Consider the following 20743-nt stretch of genomic DNA (forward strand, 5'->3'; position numbering starts at 1 on the left):
AATTCACGACATTTCATACATTTCATAAATTTAAGAACACTTATGCACAGGCCTACAAAAGGTCAGTCTCTCCTGTAACAATCCCTATCAAAATATGTTTGATATGTTACTAACAAACATCCTGGCCCAGTGGCATATATGCTGAGACAGGCCCTCTAGTCCAGCACAAAGAACATGTGGGAGCGTGTCTGAACTGGGGTGTGACTAAAGAAAATATTGTTTAAGATGATTAAACACGCACATGGCTGGTAAGTTTTCTCATTTTATGTGTGACATCCTCAGCCATCCCGAGCCTTTCAGTAAACAGAAGTTTTCCTTAACAGGGTGAATGTTAACTGTAAGTTCCTGATTGTGAATTGCTGATGACTTAAAAATCCCCTCCACCCAAGAAGTTTGTCTCCTTGACGGCACCAATGCGAATCAATGGATACACAAATAAGAGTAATGGTGTATGCAGCATCAGACTTGAAAAATAGGGGTAGCACTGCCTCAGCTGGCAAAATATAATCATTTTTGTTTTAAAAAAACACAAAAAAAGTTCAAATCCCAAAAGGGCAGGCTCAGCCTTCCGTCCACCTGAAGTTGGTAATTTGACTACAACCAAAGTGGCTAATGTTAATGACAATCCTATCACTAACCAAAGCGGCTAGTTTTAACGTTTTAAATGGAACTGATTTCTCTTTTATTCACTTTGACATTTTGAATATTGAATGAGGAGCTATTGTTTCTATGAATATTTTTTTTAAATATCTTTATTGCATTTTATCTTTTCTGGTACATTTAAACCACAAGCATCTGTACATATCAATATATCAACGATATCATTTGTTCCATAACACTATGCCTAGAAATCAAAACTTTCCCTTCAGTTTCCTTCAGTGTCAGCCATGTCTGGGGTGTGAGGGTTGCATATACGTATGCAAGTCTCTTCGGGCTCCTACGGCCCGCACATCCTGTCAACTCCAGTGGAGGGCCGGGACGTAAGATGCCAAGTACGCCTCTCCGTGGCAGCGAGGGTTATTCGTAAGAACATCAATGCATACAGATAAGTATATTTTGCAATGAGATCCAACTCTGGATTTGCATCATATTACGTGTCACAAGTAAGTAGATCAATGTACATTCCAACAGCAAGTCAGTGCATTAGATATTATTTTGTATAACAGCAGTTCAACCTCATCTAACTACAGTAAATAATAATTTAAAACAAAAAGAGAGACATCAGTTAACGGAGGGTGTGTGTTTCAAGTGTCTAGAGTATCTTCCGGTTGGAGCCGCGACTAGACTGGCATGCAAGTATGGTGTGTGGGCTGCTACTGTAATTTTCTGTATGATAACATGGGCGTGAAGGTGATGTGCTACAGGAGCTGCTTTTGCATGGTGTTTTTGGGGGAATGTGAGGTTCCTACCTAACCCAATGATTGCAATTGAGGTGGCATGTAAAAATAGCACAGTGTTGGTGACTAGGTGGCTCTTCAGGTGTCAGATCCTGCTTGTTGTAATAGGGGTGTCTGCAGTGTGGTGTTAGAGCATGTAAGATTTCTTAGCATTTCCCCCAGGTCTGCGCAATGGGATATTTCCGCAACCCTGCCATTTCTTCCCTGTGTAGAGTGGTACCCTCCGCCCGTGCCCAGACCTCAAGTGATTTTACCCAATGTGATACTTCTGGTGGATCCTTGTGTTTCCACCTCTTAGTTATGAGGCACTTTGCTGTTATGAGTAAGCATGGGCGGATTTTGCGAATTGGCAATCCGCGAACTTGCGTATTTACGGATTCGCAATCCGCCAAATCCGCGAACTCTCGCGTTTTTTTTTTTTGTGTTCGCAAGGGTTTCTGCCAGTTCGCGAGGGTTGTGTACCAGTTCGCAATTGCGAACTTACTTGTCGGCTCGCAACGGCCGCGACTATGTTGTTTCTACGTCTGGTTCATCATCACAGGTTCACATCACCCTCTGTTTCACCACTGCCACCCTCTGGTACACCCATGCCACCCTCTGGTACATCACTGCCACCCTCTGGTTGGTTTATCACTGTAGATTATGGGGGTGAAAAAAATGCAAGCACACCTGCCCTGCTTCAACTGACATGAATTAATTTGGGGTTGATTAATGTGTCACTGAATTTAAACTTCCAGTCTGGCTGGCACCTGCTTCCTTATCTGTAATTTGCTTTCTGTTGCAGTGCAATTTTTTTTCACAGGACCTTTGTGGCCTACTTGTAGCTATTCTCTGAGCCTGCTATGAGGGTCAGAGCAGGGTCATAGAATAGTTGCAAGTAGGCAACTGAACTCTGAAGGGGCCCCTCAGGAAGCACTACAGGGAATCGTTACTAATGATAAGATTGAACTTTTGCACCTGCTGAGTGCTTTCAGTTTTGTCTGTAATTGCTTTCTGTTGCAGTGTAATCTTTTTTAACAGGACCTTTGTTGTATACTTGTAGCTATTCTCTGAGCCTGCTGTGAGGGTCAGAGCAGGGTCATAGAATAGTTGCAAGTAGGCAAATGAACTCTGAAGGGGCCCCTCAGGAAGCACTACAGGGAATGGTTACTAATGATAAGATTGAACTTTTGCACCTGCTGAGTGCTTTCAGTTTTGCAAAAATCCAAATATCCAGCAGCATCCACAAAAAGTAATCCTTCCAGGTCAAGATCCAAATCAAAGTGACCAGCACATGAAGAAAGCACTGGGAGGAGCCTGCAGGACAGGAACAGGAAGTTGGAGACTGTGGGGCACTTCCTTCCCCCCCCCCCAAATGGACTCCTTGCAAAGAAAAAGTGCAGGCAAATGTCAACCTGAGGAGTTATTCTGATAAAAATCATAATTTTCAAGGTTTATGCTGCCTGCTGGTGGATTTCTTGTGTGAAATTGCAAATTTTGCAATCTCGCAATTGCGAGATTGTCGCTGCCCGCCGCATCTACGTGTTCGCAAGTGTTTATTCCCGCGAAATTGTATAGTATTCTAGTTGGCAAGTGCGACCAAGCAAAAAATCCGCTTCACACGGAATTTAATAATTTTCGGCAAGTTCGCGAGAGTTCGCGGATTGCGAATTTGCTGAAAATCTGCAAAATCCGCGAGCGGAACGGATTTTACGCTCATGCTTAGTTATGAGGCCCAGGTCCCGGATCCTCGAGCCTGCCTTATTGGCCTTTGTTCTCTTCTAGAACCCCAGGATGCAGACGTCCCACGTGGAGGGTACCTCAATGTTCGTGCAGTTGGTGAGTGCATCTGATATCGCTCGCCAGTAGGGTAGAAGCAGGGGATAGGACCACAACATGTGCAGTAGATCAGCGCCCAAGAGGCGACACCTCGGGCATTCAGAAGTATTGACGTTAAAATATTTATTAATTTTGTCTGGTGAAAGATATGCCCTATGCAATATGTAAGTTTGTATGAGTTTGAATCGTGAGTTCCGCGGTATGTGCGTAGCACTAGCTATAACGCGTTACCACTCTTTGTCCGTCCAGGGACGGCCTCTGTCTTCTGTCCAATATGTGCGGAGTCTCTGTAATGGTTTCAGTACATGGATGAGCAGGGCTTGTACCACCCAATGTATCACATGAGATCCCTCCCCAACACATGCAGGTACTGTATTAACTGATGTGTCGGCAGTTCGTTGGTCATATCACCCCACTTTTGTGTGAATGTTCTTATAATGGCCGCGTGCAAAAGAAACTGGCTCACTGGTAATCCAGTTTCTGCCGTCAGTGTCACAAAAGGTAGTACAGCACCATCCACGTACAGATACCCAAGTGTCTCCAAACCCACCGCAATGTCATGTCCGTTATAGGGTCTCTACCTCTGGGCGTCCCAAGAAGCAGCAGTACCTGGGCATATGGGAGTGTGTCTTTTGTGAGGTGAAGGCTTCAGCTGAAACACCTGTGAGCCAGCTCGACATGTAGTTGTGTCGGTCCAAGGGGTTTTTCCTAGGGGGTGAAACAATCCACAGATCTGGGCCTGCGTCCAGACTGCGTCTCCAGTTGCCGTGTCCGCTAGATTCTTGCCGTTGAGCCACTTTGTAACCCACTGTAGTTGCGCTGCTAAATAATATAGTTCCAGATGAGGGACTGCTAAGACGCCACTTTCCAGAGGTGCGTATATTTTCTGCAGTGCTATCCTAGGTCACCCTGCATTCCAGATCAAGCCACGGAGCCTCCCCTCTAATTCCCTGAATAGCTTCACTGGGATATACGCCGGGAGGTTCGCAAAATAATATAATAACCGGGGTAGGACCATCATTTTTATTTAAGGTGATACGGCCCATCACATTGAGTGGCAAGGACTTCCAGAATTGCATCTGTGCTCTGACTGAGGAAACGGCGCAAATCAGATTATCCTCCAGTATATTTGTCTGGGACCTGTAAATATATATTCCTAGGTATCTGAATGTGGTCGGATACCAATTAAGTCCAGTTCCGTTAAAGATTATATCGGCAGCAGCTACGCCCTCACAGAAAGAGTAAGCGCCTGATTTGGCCCAGTTTACCTCCTCAAATCTACAGAACAGTGCTAATATCTCCAGTGGCACAGAATGAAGATCTTGTATATACAATAACAGGTCATCCACATACAGGGACACTGTATGTAGTCCATCGCTTAAGGGGATGCCCCATTCCGCACCACCAGCTCGGAGGAGAGCCGCTAACAGTTCGATAGCCAGGGAAAAAAGAAACGGAAACAGAGGGCAACCCTGTCTGGTCCCTCGTCTCACCCTGATTTCATCTGATAGGAGCTTGCCTGTGCGTGCCCGCACTGTGGGTAGATATACTATCCCTTATTTCCTCCAGCAATAAAGGAGTATCTGCTTCTTCCTGCTGACATTCTGTAAGTTGTGGCAACATTAGTGTGGACCAGAAATTCTGTATGTCTGTGTCCATGGCTGTCTAACAAGATCTGTATACTGTGGAGTAGTGTTCCTCAAAAGCGTGGTGTATATCTTTTTGGGTGTGCACTATGACTCCTTGTGCATTTTGTATCGCTGTCACGGGTGCAGTAGCCATTTCTTGCAGTATCAGCCATGATAGCGACCTACCAGGTTTGTCTCCGATGTGATGGGTGCACGCTGAATGTGCTGCATAGTTGAAATTACGGAGACGATCTAGTAATCTAGAATGTTTGTCTCTAAGGTGTTCCAGAGGACCAGTGTTACCCTCTGGTGCCTCTCCCTCCCCTCGAAGCAAGTCAGTTTCGAGGCGCGTGAGATCACTTTCCAACTGTCACCGCATGCCTGCCTGCGCACCAAGGCAGTCCCCTCTTATCACAGCTTTTAACGTGGCTCATTCTACCAAAGGCGTTGTGGCTGTGCCAGCATTCACCTCAAAATACTGAGGGATATTGGCAGCTAGTAAGTCCCGAAGGGCGCATCCAGTAAAAGGTCTGGTTGCAGCCGCCAGGTCTGGTTCGGCGGGTGGGGGCGTTCCCATGACACCTGCAAAACATGTGGGTTATGGTCAGAGTGTGTCCAACCTAAATAATAAACCACCAATACATGGGGGAGCAGCTCGTCCGAGAGCATATAATGGTCTAGTCACACGTGCAGGTTGTGGGCTCCTGAATAATAACAATATCCCCTGTCTTGGGGGCATCCTTCAGATGCCAATGTGTAGCCCTAACTATTGTTTCTATGATGATAATAATTTAGTAATGACAGTGCTAGGCTGATCATGCTGTTGTGAAGTCCCTTGCACTTTATGAATGATTAGCAGCCCGTCCTGACGTTGTCCGGGTATGAAATAGAATGTGTGTATTTGGCAAGGGCAATTTATTTTAAACTCTTGCGGTAGACAACATTTTTTGTTTCATTAGAATAGGAACGGAGAAGGCACAGCTGCAGCCCTGGTTGATGTTAGCAGGCACGTATAATTGGTGTAGTGATCCGCCGCCTGAGCCTGGCTACAGCCCTGGTTGATGTTAGCAGGCGCGTGTAATGTCGTTGAATGAGAGAGTTATCAGCCGTGGGTAAATCCGGTTAATGAGAGAGTTGAGTGACAGCGCTTAGAAGAGGCTGCAGTAATTGTCCCCCCAGACATGCTCATTTGCGTGTTCCCCCGCTTGAGGCCCAGATGCAGGCCTGTTTGATGTTAGCAGGCGCATGTTCCCCCGCTTGAGGCCCAGCTGCAGCCCTGGTTGATAATATCAGTCGAGTGTAATTAGTGTACTGATCCGCCGGCTGAGCCGGGCTAGAGCCCTGATTGATGGTAGCAGGCGCGTGTAATTTAGTTGAATGAGAGAGTTCAGTAACAGTGCGCAGGAGAGGCTGCAGTAACGTTACTTACCAGGCCTCCAGGTAAACACGTTTGTCACTCCCCCAGCACACGGCCACAGCAGACGATCTTCTGATTAATGCACGACCCACATGGCATGAAGAGTGGAACGTAGCACACGCCCTCAGCGTTTCTCACGCCCCCCAGCATGCCCCTTGATGCGGCGCAATTGTGTTCACATGGCATGAAGGCTAGACACACGACCCCAGCGTTTCTCACGCCCCCAGCGTGTCACGCCCCCAGCGTGCCCCTTGATGCTGCGCAGCAACGTAATTGCCGCTTGTATGTACGACTCACGTGGCATGAAGGGCGGACATACGCCCCCAGCGTTTGTCACGCCCCCAGCACACGCCCACAGCCCACGATGTGATGGCCGTACCGCACGCCCCCAGGATTAGTCACGCCCCCAGCCCACGCCCACAGCACAACGCAGACACGCCTACAAGGGACTACTTTGCTGGCATGGTTCTTTTACCTTTTAAATGTATAGAGGAGTTGGCCTAACGGCTAAGGCGCTCGACCTCGGACCTGGGGATCTGGGTTTGAGTCTTGGTAACGACGCCAAACATCCTGTGATTCTGGGCAACTCACTTAATCTTCCCGTGCCTAACAAAAATGAATGTGTGTCCTCATGTAACGTAACTGGTGCTATGTAAAGCGCTCTGATACCTGATTCCGTTCGGGTCAAGTTGGCGCTATATAAAACTCTGGAGAAAAAAAACGGTGGCCGTCTGCATAGCCTATGTCCTTCTACTGCAACTGCCCTTTCCAACGCTGTATTGGGTGTTGTGATTGGTGCTGTGGTTACTGAGATTACCCGCCTCAAAGGTTTAGGCTCTCTCTTTATAATATTAGTATGGATAAATTGAATTTCTATACATAATGTGGTGTAAGGAGATGTGTAATGTGAAATAGGTTGTTTAAGAAAATCACATTGTCTTAATTAGACAAACCAGTGGCTGGAAGACACAGCATTGTGTTTGACTGATCACAAATCCATCTCATTCGAATGGCCACAAAATCTAGGATGACCTCTGCATACATCCGCAAAGTAAAAGGCCTGGGACCTGTGTTTGACGTGAAGTGATCTGATCAAGGACATACATTTGCAGTTATTCCTCCTCTGAAAGCTCCTGCTTTTACTCCACTGCATTCACCAGGTGAAACTGATGAGGCATTTGGTATGAAAGGCTGGTCAACTGTAATGTGTTATGCAATTGACTTCCAAAAACCTGATCCCAAAAAGGAAAGAACAGCAAAATCATACAGAAAGACTGTGACCAAACTTCAGACAGTATGGCCACCTAAAACAAGAGTTGAAAACCTTCTCTGGTTACTGGTAGAAAAGAGAGACAAGTTTATATTCCTCTATTTAGTACATAAAGCATATGGGGGGGAAACGCTATGGGTTCATGCTAAAACTCAGCTCCCTCACAACACATTAACATCATAGTGCGGTCACAAAGCTCAAAGTCCAGTGCTGCAATGCTAATGTTTTCAGGTGAGTGTATTATCTTGAATATGACTACTTAGCCTTAGTAAGTGGGGTTATTTAGACTCTGGTGGGCAGCCTTCAGCAGAGGCCCTCGCTTCCGCTATGATAACAGAGGACCACTCAGCTTAGGATGAGATCTTTGCTGCCTGACAGGGATATCTGTGATGCAAGTGCATCAGCTAGGTTGCTTGATGACTTTCATCACTGGTGAATGCCGAGCCGACTGTCATTTTCATTTATCCTACTCGGCATTCTCCAGTGCTTTTCAGCAACAACCAGTGGTGGTCCATGCAGGTAAGCGCGGTGGGGGTGAAAATAACATAGGGCGACTAGGCAATGCGGCAAGCGCAAGGTAACTGGTTTTAATTATTTATTTATTTTATATTCTTATCTTGTCATATGTCACTTTCACTCGCCCACCTCCGCCCCTGCGTTGCCCCACTGCCTCACCGTGCAGATTTCCACTGGCGACAACATCCTAAAACAAATTAAAAAAATGTCCATGAAATGCAAGACATTTCTTCCCTACGTATCAGGAAAATTTTCTCACATATTACATTTTCTTCCTAGGTCATTATGCCTTGCCATAGTAGGCCGGGGAAGAAAAAGATCAGTGAGGTAGTCCTGCCCTAAATAGGGCAGGGGTACGTTCACTGTGATCTGGTGATCCACTGGAAGATGGCAGCAAGACCAGGAGTTTCTGCTGGAAGATAGTTGAGGGCCTACTGACAGAAACGCTGCTGTTCTCCCACCTTGTAATGGAGAGCAGCAGCTGCGAGTTTAAAGGGATGAGAGCACCCATCATTTGAGGTAGTGCTCCTGCCATGTGAACTTCAAATTAATGAACCCCTGTATCTGAGGGCCAGATGTAGGTAATCCAGAAATACTGAGTCCTTAATAGCGAATATTACCGATTTGTTATTAAGGACTCGGTATTTACGATGTACGTAATGAATCGGCAAACATTTGGAATAGATCGGTAAAAAATAAATACCGAATCCCACTACCAAATCGTTAGTACTGAATCCACAATACTGAATCGGTAAATACCAATTCGGTAATTTAAAAAATCGGTAATTGTGGAATCAGCCAATCCTGTGCATCCCCATTACCTCCCAAACAGGAAGTTGCCACACCCAAGTGGCTGCACTGAACCTGGAGGTGACTGTGAGGCAGGAGCAGAGCAGAGAAGCCAGGAGCAACTCAGCTTCATTTTGCAACAGACACCTAGCCAAATGGCCAACCAGAAGAGGGAGAAGGAGGCAGGTGAAAGGAAAAGGAAACAAAAATTCAGCGAGAAGGAGCTGGAGCTCCTCATTAAAGATGTTACCAAGGACCACAATAAGTTATTTGGAAACCAGTCCCTGCACGTGCCAGTCTCAAAAAAGGCAGATCTGGCTTGCAATACAGGATAAAATCAATGCTATCTGAGTCACCCAGCGCTCCATTGAGGACCTGAAGAAAAGATGGTACAGTTTGAGGAAGACTGCTAAGGTGAGGATGGCAGAGAGGCAGAAGCAGGCCAACCAAACAGGTGAAGGGAGGAACACATCACCTGCACCAACTGTTCTGGATCTCCTGGTTGATTCCACCCTCCAGCCGGAGAGTGTGAGTGGGGTCGGGGATGCAGACAGCTCAGCCAGAGCTGCCAACAAACAAGATAAGATGCATTCACAGTATGATGTGCACCCCCCTCCCTACCCCCAATGCCCAGAGAGGCATAGGGACTCCCACTCCGGTACATGTTTTACTCATAACCTGCATTGCATTAAGGGAGATGTAGTCAGAAGTAACACATGTCAGAACAGTCAGTCCACCAAACCCAAAGGCATGTGACACCAATTAGCAATTAGCAAACAGAGGAAAGTCAGTGTGATTGGCAGGCATTACATTTTTTACAATGCAACTGCTGTCAGATAAGTGAGCATATGTACATTCTGTCTTCACAGGTGAGCCATCTCGCAGGGCAGCAGAGGGGAGCAGGGGAAAGGCACCCAGGACAGAGAGGAGACAAGAGGATGAGGTCCAGTCATCTGCAGGGCACACCACCCCACCACCACCACTGCCGCCACCACCACCACCACCACCATCACCACCACCACCACCACTATCAACACCACCACCACCGACAGGCAGAAGGCATGGAGTGGCCACCCTCCAGCAGATGGAGATGTCCGAGGAGGACAGCACAGGAGGACAACAGTCCACAATGGCTGAGGATGCCAAAAGGGGAGGATCACAGTCCCCCAGAGAGCGCGCCCACACAACTTCCAGACGCCGCAGGGCAAGGGCAGCCAGTTCTCACTTCCAGGGCAAAGATAACAGTGTGTCGCCGACCTTGAAGGTAACATGCTTAAGGTCCAGCGCCTGCAAGGGAGAGCAATCAGGTCAGTGCAGCGGGAGATGGCACACATGAATGCCCACATGCACCGCATAGAGAAGGGCATCAGTGCCATGAACTCCACCATGGCTGAGGGCATGAATGATGTGGCTGAGGCTGTGAGGCTGCTGTGCAGCAAGTTAGATGAGGACTGTCTGTCAAGGCGCAGGGAGAGGCAGAAATTTGATAATTATACCAAGGCGGTGAACCACCTCTCCACTGCATCCTCTCTCATGTGCAGAAGCTTGGTGGCCATCCAGGAGAAGATGACATACTGCAGTCATGATGTGGCTAGGGGGCTAGTCACAGTGACCACTGCACCTGAAGTGCTCCAAACAGACATGGTGGCCTCTACAGGTGATGAGGGTGAAAGTGAAGAGGCTACTAACCGTAGTAGCATCATGCCCCCTCCCACAGAGTCCAGGAGGCGCAGCGAATGCCACAGCACTGGCTCTGGACAAACTGGCAGTGAGGACAGTTGGGCAAAGGAACGTGGCAGTGCAGGGTGTGGGCACAAGAAGTAGAGCCAGCCATGATATGGTTGTACTCAAATGGGTGACGTAACCCATGTTTGTATGGACACTGCTTTTGATTTTGGTGATGTGCTATGATCATTAAACACCATCACTCAAATACAGGAACTGACTATGTCTCCTTACTTACTCAGAAATAGTTGTGTGTTATCTCAGCCCGTCTGTGTCTCCCATCCAGTGCTGCTGCTACACCGACTGCGCTGTGCTCTGGTGGTGGACAGTCCTCACCCTCGTCCTCAGAGTCAGTTAGTTCCACTGCTGTTCCTTTCTTTGTGGCAAGGTTATGCAGCATTGCACATGTTGCTAATATTTTGCAGCAGATTATGGGGCGGTACTGACGTGCACCCCCACTTTTGTGTAGGCAACGGAACCTGCTTTTTAGTAGTCCAAAGGTGTGTTCCACAACATTGCGTGTGCTTTTATGTGCCACATTGTATCTCCTCTCACTTGGGGTGGATGGGTTGAGGTATAGAGTTAGGATCAGTGACTGCACAGCATATGCGCTGTCACCGAAATGGGAAAGAAAGTCACCAATACATTCATCCAAGATATACGTCAGAGTGTGTCACATTGATTTACCTAGCAGGTATCCTTCTAAGAATTCACCAGCAGCCAGAAGTGTGTAGATCCCACTGTTCCTGAATATGTAGGAGTCATGGGTACTCCCTGGAAATTTGGCCACAATGTCAGTAATAATGTAGTCTGCATCACATATCACCTGCACGTTGATGGAATGCGTGGATTTGCGGTTGCGGTACATGTACTCTGTAGCTGCAGGTGGGCAGATTGGTATGTGGGTCCCATTAATGCACTGTATTACATGTGGGAACTTAGCCTTTTGGTAGAAATCCAGCTTTGTCTTCTGCAGTTCCGCCTGTGTGCTGGGGAAGCGTATGTAGTGATGCATTCTCTGCATCATGGCATCCAAAAAGGAGTTGAAGAAACGGGACAAGCAACTCTGTGACACACCACCTGCTGCAGCTATCACACCCTGGTAACTTCCTGATGTGAGTAGGTGCAGGCTATAGAGCACCTGCACATGTGTTGGTGTGGCGTGAGCCCTTGGTGTCTGATGCTCCAGGTATGGGTGCTGGTCCCGTAGGGTGGTTTGTGGGTGTAGCCTGTACCTCTCATGTATTTCTGCCTCAGTCAATTGGAACAGTGTGACACGCAGTCTGTACACTCGCTCTTCCCGTCTCCAGACCCTCAGTCCTGCTGCTCGCAAACGTAGCCGCCTTGCTATAATGTAGAGGGCCGCCATTGTGTTCACACTGTTGCATTTTGGGGCTGTTTTTATGCAGTACACCTGATTACTGGCTGTTCTGGGTCAGTGGTAATTACCGATTCTTAAATACCGATTTTTAACAAATTCGGAATCACCGATTTTATGTACATTACTTTAGCGATTTGTTACCGATTTCTTATTTACAGATTCGGTATTTTGGCGTTTCAGTGTCTGCCAATCGGTAAGTAAGAAATCGATAACTGGTTTCCCTTATTTTTACCCATTCCTTATTACCGATGGCATTCGGTAATACCTACCTCGCACATGGCTAAAAACTGGTCGGTAACGCTGAAATTTACCGAATTTCGGCGTTACCGACTGGTATTTAGCCACCTACATCTGGCCCTGAGTTCCTAAATCTAGATCCCCTTCAAGGATAAGTCTGGATTGTCCTATCTCACAATCTCCCGAGATTCAAACACCAAAAATGCAATTGTTAGCATTTCAGCAAACTTCATAGTAGTTAGCGCCTTTTCCTGTACCTTCAGTTCATAGATAATAACTAATTCTTGTCAGGAGATTTGGCTATTATCCTCTGAGTACCGGGGTCCTGCTAGAGAGAACTGACAGACGATAAATGTAAAAAATAATAACAATAGGATATAAACATAGAACACATTCACCTAAACATAAAGGTGTCGTAGGTGACCTATTGTTGCAGTACCCCATTCATAAGTTACACTTTCCTCAGAATGTGAAAGCAAGGCCAGTGGTCAAAATGTCCAAAGTGAGGTTGATACACATCGTTCAAACCATCTCCTCTGGATTTCATTACAAACATTTTTACGTTTATGATTTGTTCATAAAGACTTCTGCCATCAGGCCCAATGTAACGACACCATAACACCTTTACACAAAATCCTATATAAAAAGGACAAATCCATATACTTAAGAATATACTAAAAATAACTAAAATCCTCCCTGTAGAGAATTTCTTCAGCTTTAGAAAATAGTATATCACAGTGACAGCTCAGCTGATTGAGTGTATATACACGAATTCATAAGTTACATCACCACATAAAACAGTGTTAAGCAATGATGTTGATACTGTTAACAGTGTCATAGATAATGTGTAATACATCACTAACTGCGACAGCTTGGTTAAATAACACCCCTTTGCTCCCAGCACCCTAATTACCATTTTAAAAGAAGCTACGCAGACTAGCCAACAATATTTTCCAGATCCCATTGCTCCACCACTGGCCAAAGTATGTAAAGGCATTGTCCCTCCACCCTTGCTCAGGTACATCAATGCTTCCTTACTAACTAGAATCTAGCCCAATCCATGGAAAATCAGTAACACAGTGTTGGAACTGAGAAAGCTGTCCCAATCTAATTGAAAGCATTAGACATATCACCACCCTCCTTAACTTGGCAAAAATATTAGAGTAATGTGTGGCTGGCCGGGCAAATGATCACATCAACAGATGCCAAATCCTAGGCCCTCTTCCGGCTTAAGATACTGCCGTCACACAGAAATAAGCTTTCTCTATAGTTGTTGAGTCCCTACAACTTATTGACAATTAAAGTTCAGGCATACTAATGCCTCTGGGCAACCACAACATGTGACACAATAGAGAATGACATCCTCCTTACTCTTATATGTCAACATATGGGTTTTGAAAACACTGTTTCTAACTTGTTGGTTTCTAACTCTCAAACCACATTCAATAAGTGAAGATTAGAAATTCAGTCATTAAAATCGTTCCCTCATCTTTTGGTGTCTGAAAGCTCAATCAAGGAAAGTGTATTGGTCAGCCTGTACTCACAGCCATTTGGTGAATATTCAGGAATACAGTTTTTCATTTAATCAGTTTAAGATGTCACACAGCTATAGCTTAGAATGCGCTATCAAACAGTCTTCGTACACCTACCATTTCCATATCTAAAGTGCAGATATGGATAAATGATGCAGAACTAAAGCTCATTTCTAAAACAAAAAACCTTCTTCACCCCCCTAAGCAAAACTGTAATCAACTGCCAGATTGGGTGAGCAGATGGATAAAACGGGTATCACATCTACAACCAATCTCATTGACAAAGTCTTGGAGATTCACCCTATAATCTAAACTTAGCATAAACACACACATCAAGGCAAGAGCGGTAAGTACCATTTACCATCTAAGTATCATACAGAATATCAATAATTTTCTCTCTACATCCGATTTTAAAAGTTACTGTTTCTGAGGTCTGAGCAGAAACAAATGGCTTGATGGACATGTTTTTTTTGTGGAAATATGCTTTCTGTTGCTTGTGATATAAAACACAATTTAAACAATAAATGATGTAAAAATCAATAATAATTCTGGAATTCCCTCTCATTAATTGCTTGGGTTTTACCAACTGCAAGTGTGGTGGCCTCATGTTTACAATTGACACAGTCTCCCAATGTCCCATCACCACATTCCTTTAAAGTAAAAGTGACATATTAAAAGTGACGCACCGGCGGCGCAAGGGACTTGTAAATAAGCTCTTTGGTTCATGGAACACGCTCAATTCATTTCAGCAGGAGTAGGCTAGTGATTCAGTAAGCAGAGTCCTTTGATTGCCTGCCATCTTTTATAAATTCCACAGCAAGATTCTGTGAAACCTTTAGCAATTACATTTTTTGTCGCAGTCATTCAGCTGCAAAATGGGATCTTTTGCAAATAGAGCTTTCCGAACATCGCTTCAGATAAATAACAATATTGCTCCGGCAGAAAGGAACTGCTGTGAGCACAGCAGGTTAATGCACTTAGTATATTTCCATGGCCAGAATGAGTCAATGGATGGGTGCCAGCATAGAACTGATAAATTGGGGCCATAACATAGGAAAGTCAGGGTCTTTTACAACATCTATTTCAATTATCTGCCCGCCATGAAATACTGATGGGCAGTCCCGGGGTTTTGCTGCTCTCCTGCCCCTTCTGCGATCATTTGTCTTTCTTCACTTGCGTCAAGGTTGGGAACGGGCGGTGTGGCAATGAGGGGACTATATAATATCCATGCAGCCTCTGACTGATCCTCTAATGGAATACGCCCTGACATGAAGCGCCACTGCCTTGACATCTTTGTTCTCTTCCATGGAGTGATGGAAGGGAATGTCAATTAGCAGTTATAGCCAAGGCCCGGGATTCTGAAGGTACTGCCAAGCATATCCAACCACTTCCATATATATCTTGTCTGAGTCTTTGTCGCACATTTCCTTCACCAGTGTCCTGGGATGGGCTGGCATCGTGCTAATTTTGTAAGTCAACATTTTTTTTTTTTTTACTATTTCATTTATTTATTTATTAACATTTGTTTATCTCTGTATTTAATTATTCATTTATTTACCTATGTATTTTTAGTAGTTATTTAGCGTGGGCTTATCTAAATAGGCAATAGGTTACTTTAGAGGTAACCAGCAGTACAATGAATAATGAGGATAGGGACACAAGGGAGGAGATGCAGCAAGATTTATGAGTATTAAAGTAAACCTGAGGTGCTCATGGGATTGACTAGAGTTTTGCATATAGGTTCTGAACAGATAAGTTTTCAGGTTCCTCCTGAATTGTAGAAGGCTACCATTCATACTCAGGCCTTCTGGCAGATCATTCAGAGTCCAGGACCAGACAGGATAAAGTGCAACTCAATATACAGTGGCAGCTGCATGGCTTGTGGGTGGCGGGCGGGCAAGGGGGGAGCACAGAGCAGATTTTTTAATAAACAAAATAATACACTTACCTTGCTGCTGGGTCCTGTATCTTCGCTCCCCTCCGTCTCGGAGTCCAGGAAACAGCCAGGCCCCCTGATCAATCACAACGCTGCAATGCAGCGCTGTGATTGGTAAGCACTCAGGCTCCCCTGACAAATTACGACGCTGCAATGCAGCATTGTGATTGGTCTGAGCGCCGTGGTTCAGCGCTCAGCCAGGGACTGGGGGCCGGGTTATGTTCTCCATGCAGGCTGTAATTCAGCCTGCATCGACCACAGGAAAAGTGTGCATGACTGATTAGGGTGGACCGAGAGGGCTGATCATACAGTCATTGTGCACTTAGGAGGGTTCTACCACTTCTCCACTGCTTTGCAGACCCACCCCGCCCCCTCACACAAAGCTGCTGCACCAGGAGGACTAAATAAAATTAAAATAACATTAAATTATTATCATTTAATTTTTCGTTTTTTTACTGCTTCAAGGTAGTGGGGTGACAATCCTCTTCCTTAGAGGAGGAGCTGCCCCGGCAATATATTATTTTATTTAAGCCCCGTACTCCGTGGGAGACCTCTCAGAGTCACAGCATGGCCATCTCAAACTTTCACCATTGTGAGTTTGATAAACGGAGAATTGGGAATTGTAGCACATATTATGTACATTGCGTATGATTCCAACCTATCTCCCCATAGGCTTAAAATGGAGAGGTGAAGTTTAGTGTGCCTAAACTTACAATTTAATAACACATCTTCTTGTGAAGGTGGTTTTTGCATTGTGTGTTTAGAAACCACTTTTTTGGAAGTGGCGGGTTTTTTGTGTTCTAACATTTCTGTGTGTCTCTGCCTGGTTGTGGATTGACTGTCTGGATTTGAATGTGATAGGCCCTGGGGAATGTCTGGGCCCAGGGTAGGAGGTGAGACAGCAACAGGCTGACCTGCATCTGGAGTATAGGGGGAGGAGTAGCCCTTGGAGGTGAAGAGACCTGGGCTGCTGCCATAAAAGAATGACCGCATCTCCTGCTGAGTGATTGAGTATCCAGACCCCCACTATCAAATGAAGAAGGTGTCACTGTCAGGGAGACACCCAGAACTGGTTTGGACAGGGGTTAGTGCCCCCTGAACACAAAGACTTCAAAGACATTTAGGGGTATACCTATGAGAGCTGAAACCCCTGAACTTCACATTGGAACTGATCAAGACTGAAAGGATTGAAACTACTCTGTGGTCAAGAGGAACCTCTGCCAAGGAAAAAACAACTGAAGAGACTGAAGGAAAGGACTGACCCTTGCTGTGTGTTCTGGGGCTGGCCTGCAATTTGCTGATTTAACCAAGGAGGGGCTAAGGGACTTTACTGTGTGCGGTGTCCCCCTGCGTGAAAGGACTTTGCTGTGTCCTGAAGTAACTTGTCCCCAAGGGCCCGAGGAGAGCTTGCTCCCTGTTGTGGAAACTCAGGAAAATAAGAGTTTCCAAGGATGTCTGAGTGACGCTGTGTGCGTGTGCTTCGTGCAGCCTGAGACCCTCGTAAGAATTGCCTTGTGATCGTGGGCACCTGGAGTGCAAGTGAATCTCAGTGACGCCATGTGCTTGGTGCAGCCTGAGAAATTCGTGAAGATTGTCCTGTGATCGTGTGCACCCGAGTCCAAGTGAATCTCAGCGACGCTGTGTGCTTTTGCTCTGTGCAGCCTGAGACCTTCGTGAGGATTGCCCTGTGATCGTGCATACCCGGATTCCAAGTGAGTCTCAGCGACGCTGTGTGCATGTGCTCTGTTGCAGCCTGAGACCTTCATGGGGATTTCCCTGTAATCGTGCGCACCCGGAGTCCAAGTAAGTCTCAGAGACGCTGAGTGCGTGTGCTTTGTGCAGCCTGGGACCTTCGTGAGGATTTCCCCGTCATCGTGTGCACCCAGAGCTCAAGTAAGTCTCAGAGATGCTGTCTGCTTGTGCTTTGTTGCAGCCGGAGACCTTCGTGAGAAATTGCCCTGTGATGGTGTGTCCCGGAGCAGTCCTGTTTTCTGAGTTGATCGACAGCGTGATCAGAAGTGCTGCGATTGTCATTGCCATCGAGCCTGCCTTTGCCAAGAAGAGACCTCGAACCATCACGTCCGGGGGTCCGTGTTCCACTGCCCAAGATCAACTAAGTCGCATCGGAGGCCCAAGGAGCAAGGAGAGGAGAGTCAGATTGTACCTCCCAAGGTAACGCTCAGCGAGCGTGCGTGTGTCATGCGGGTTGCTCTCGGCCTTTCCCATCTTTGCAATTCGAATCTCCGCTCAAGTTCGTATCGTAGCCCGTACTTGCCGAGGAGTGGCAGTACCGGGGCTGGAGTGTGGAGCTGCACTTTGTTTTACACCATGTCCCTCTTGGGGGCATATTTTGGCAGTAGCTGACCGCGAGTCAGTAAGAGTGGCATAGAGACCGTCCGAAGCTCCATGATCGGTGCTAGAGTACATTATTGTTGGCATTATGAACTGCCCGATTGTTACATTACGCATTGCATTATTTTTGCATTCCGAACTGCCTGATTGTTGCATTACGCTTTGCATTATTTTTGCATGAGGAACTGCCTGATTGTTGCATTACAAATTGCATTATTTTGGCATTACGAACTGCCTGATTATTGCATAACAAAGTGCATTATTTTAACATTACTAAGTGTCTGATTCTTACATTACGAACTGCATAGCATTGCATTAGGACTGCATTGGATCATTGAGAATTGTTCATTAATACTGCAAGAACCTACAAGGGATTCCTGCCATAATAACCGGCAAGGTGAAATATTACATTCGCATATGTTGGATTCTTATCGTGTAATCTGATTGCTTCTTTTAGGAAACTCATGTGGAGTCCATTTGTGGTGGCATCATTGGGTCACTGAGAGTGTGGTTGCAAATACTTTACACATTTGCCTTGGAATTAAGCCTGGCTGCTCGTGTCAAGCTACCGAGGGGTGAGCAGGAGCTATCCCAGAAGGTGTCCTTCCTATCCCTGACTTAGAAGCAAGGGTCCCTATTTGGACTAAGGTACCTACTTCAGCCAACTAGAGACCCCCAGTTCTAACAAAGGCAAGTTATTATCAGCCACCCCATGACCGGGTAATAAGAAGGTATCGCTCTGTTAATAGTAAAAGGGTGTGTCACGCTAATGTCACCAAAGATCTTTACCACTCCTCACAGGTCCTGTCATGAAGACATGAGTCTCACATCAAGAAATATTTCATCAACTAGCCTCTTATAACATATCTTTGCTCATCCTCCAAATATAATCAATTAGATCTTATGTTATGTTAATTTTACTTGCTAAACCACATAGGTAAAGTGATGTGGCACTTCTGATGTTACACTTGACGAGGGAAAAAGAAAACCTAGGAAACTAAGGCCACATGTGTCATGCATTTTACCAGCTGCAAACAGCCCAATTCGCATGAATCGGGCCATTTGCAACCTGTAAAATGCATTTTGCTATGTATGAATTCCAATTTGCTATTCGGTGCATGTTACTAAATAGCAATTTGGAATTGCGAATACATACCAATTCGGCATTAGGAAGTGGGGTGTTTAGGGCATCCCTTCCTAATACCATATCGCAGCGGTATGTAAGAATATTTTGAGACCGAAATGCATTTGCAAAACATTTGCATTTCACCACCAACTTCAAAGAGGTGGTAACCCATTCACAAATAGCAAGGGGTCCTCATGAGGCCCCTTTCCCTTTGGAAATGGTAGCGAAAATGCTTTTAGAGCAGACAGTGGTCCCACGGACCACTGCTTGCTCTGAAAAAAAATTATAATAAAACTCTTCATTTTTCTTTTTTTAAATCCTTTAAGGAAAATGGGTAGAATTAAAAAAAATTATTGCTTTATTTAAAAATAAATCACGGATATGGTGGTCTGCTGACCTCAGCAGGCCACGATCCCCGTGATTTTAGCAATTCATAATGGGTCGCAAATTGCAAACTTCCTTATTAATATTCATGAGGTTGGTCGATTTGCAACCAAATAGGAATCTCTACATTAGGAATATAGCGATGAGCTAATTCCGATTTGCAGAAAATCGCAATTAGGTGATCGCAATTTACAATAATGATACATGTGGCCCTAAATCTTCAGGAAAACCCTTCTATTGAAGTTCAAATCAATAAAAAAAGAGACAGTCTACAAAGGCTACATTACCAATTGAAGAGTCCTAAGTTTCCTCATAAAAGTCAGCAAATCATCTTATGAACAGAGATTTAAAGGGAGGCCATTTCACCCCCTAGAGGCAGATGCTGAGAAGAATCCCTACCACTTGATGATATTGTACAGGTAGGATATTATGTTGCTATGGGGGATTTTCCAGCACAAATTATTGGATAGAATGGAGAGGATGAATGTGTACATGTTACTAGGAGTGTCCTGCCCAGAACTGAGGAGTTTTGGTGTGGACAGTTTTATGTACTATTGTTAAGGTCTTGAAGATATTTATATTGTGGATTGGAAGCTAGTGCAGATTTCTGAGAGTTAGGGTCATGTGATGGTAAGGTAAGAGGTGACTGAGCATTCCCTCATCTGCATTCTAAATAAGTTACATGTGACACAGCAATTTGGGACTGGTTGCAAGTTATATTGCTTTACTATAGTCCAACCTTCAGTCACCCAAGCATTAGCCATAGGTATGAGCCACTGTGAATCAAGAAAGAGAAATATTGTTTAGAAGATTAGTAGCTAAGAAGGTGCATCACATTTGGAAGAGGCCACCTCTACTGTTGAAAAATTTGAATTCAATGTACATGTACTGGACTGCATGCCAGAGAATCATAGCCTCAGGACAGATTGCAATATTCCTGCATCTTGGCATCTCCGCAGCATTCTGCTCTGTTAGTAGGCTATTGCCAGATGGGAATATGCATTTACAATGGAATCCATGAGTTGGCACTAGTCTTTCCTAAGTGAGAGGTCCCAGAAAGAAAAAAGGAGGGATGTTCAATTCCCCAGCTGCATGGCTCCATGATCTACAATACCATACAAAGGTTTTGTATGCTGCCTTATGGGTATCATCTAAGCACAGGGAGTCATTGTAAAGTGGAATGATGGAGGCACTCAACCTTAATGCAGGCATATTCAGCAACTTAAACAACTGTT

This window comes from Lissotriton helveticus, chromosome 7, assembly GCF_964261635.1.
Source record: "Lissotriton helveticus chromosome 7, aLisHel1.1, whole genome shotgun sequence".
Lineage (NCBI taxonomy): Eukaryota > Metazoa > Chordata > Amphibia > Caudata > Salamandridae > Lissotriton > Lissotriton helveticus.